Source organism: Dipodomys ordii, unplaced genomic scaffold, assembly GCF_000151885.1.
Source record: "Dipodomys ordii isolate 6190 unplaced genomic scaffold, Dord_2.0 Scaffold3, whole genome shotgun sequence".
Classification (NCBI taxonomy): Eukaryota; Metazoa; Chordata; class Mammalia; order Rodentia; family Heteromyidae; genus Dipodomys; species Dipodomys ordii.
The window spans coordinates 2,585,140-2,586,748 of record NW_012267219.1 but is presented as its reverse complement, the minus strand read 5'-3'; the positions used below and the strand labels follow the sequence as shown (position 1 = coordinate 2,586,748).

At 41.5% G+C, this 1,609-nt stretch overlaps 1 pseudogene; it reads right to left on the bottom strand.

Annotated features, from left to right (window-relative positions):
* Positions 1 to 271: 271 nt before the first annotated feature.
* LOC105987214 lies at positions 272 to 1,083 on the bottom strand (annotated as a pseudogene).
* Positions 1,084 to 1,609: the final 526 nt, after the last annotated feature.

The following is a 1,609-nucleotide window of genomic DNA, read 5'->3' as shown; positions in this document are numbered from 1 at the left end:
AAAAAAAAAAAAGAGAATCTCATGGACTTTCCTGTCCCAGCTGGCTTTGAGTTATACTCCTCAGATCTCAGCATCCTGAGTATCTAAGATTCTAGGTGTGGTCTACCAGCACTCAGCTTCCTTGTCCATTTTTGTTTAGAACTTTTGGTCTAATGTTTGCTAGGCAGTCATTCTACTACTTGAGCTAGCTTGTCCCTAGCCTGTGTTTTATTTATTTATTTTTAATTTTTTGATGGAAAAATATATTTATAATTAGCCAGCTGGACTCAATTTAGATGATTCCAATTTTGTTGGCAGCATCTTAAGCATCATAATCAGGAGCCAGTCGAACATATGCCTTCTTCTCTCCATCAAGTCTGATCAGGGTCAATGTCAATGTCACGGAGCTTCTTCACAGCCTGTTTGATCTGATGCTTGTTGGTCTTGACATCCACAATGAACACAAGTGTGTTGTTGTCTTCTGTTTTCTTCGTGGCTGACTCAGTGATCAGGGGAAACTTGATGATAGCATAGTGGTCAAACTTGTTTCTCCTCGGAGCACTTTTATGAGGGTATTTGGGCTGTCTTCGGAGCCATAGTGTCTTGGGCCACTAGAAGGTGGGTGAAGTGCGTATCTTCTTTTTGTGGCAGTGGACATCTTTCAGAACTCCTTTCTTGGCCTTCAAAGCCTTTTTCTTGGCTTTGGATTTAGGAGGGACAGCAGTTCCCTTCTTTGCTTTCAGCACTATCTTGATGAAAAAGTGTTTATTTTTAAGATGGTTTTGCTACGAAGTCCAGGATGTCCTGGAACTCTGTGTAGCTCAGGCTGCCTCAGACTTGCAATCCTTCTACCTTAGCCTCTCAATGCTACACTATGGGTGTGTACCACCACACTAACATTTGAGTTTATTTATAAAAGCAGATAATAGTTGCTAAAACAGATAAAAATAGAGAAATTGTCTTAATCTGACTTTAAGTTTTCTTAGCATATTTTCTCCACCACTTAAAAGAGTATTGGTGTTGAAATACTTAATTACAGTAATAGGAGGCTCAGTCATAAAGCCAACAGGTGTTTGGCACTGGTTCCAACCCAGGTACCATCATGTTGATATTTGTGTTGCAGTTTGTGATTACTAATAATGATCAGAACCACATTTCATATCTGCAAGGCCTCTTTCTCTGCTAAAAACTCAGTGACCCCTTAAATAATGCCAGTATTTATGTTAGAAGAGTAGATTTTTCAAGTTCATATTTTTGATCGGGGTGTGTTTTTGTTTCATGTCATCTGTAAGACTACATAAGGTGGTGCCTGTGCCTATCATTCCAGCTATAGTGGGAGGCATAAATAGGATTGCTGTCCAGGCTGGTCAACACAGAAAGTGAGACTTTGTATCAAAAATAATCAGGCCAGGTGCTGGTGACTCACACCTGTAATCTTAGCTACTCAGGAGGCTGAAATCTGAGGATCACGGTTCCAAGCTAGCCTGGGCAGGAAAGTCCATGAGACTTATCTCCAGTAAACCACTAGAAAACCAGAAGGGGTGCTGTGGCTCAAGTGGTAGAGTGCTCACCTTGTGCTGAAGAGCACAGGGACAGTGCCCAAGCCCAGAGTTCAAGCCCCACATCGGAC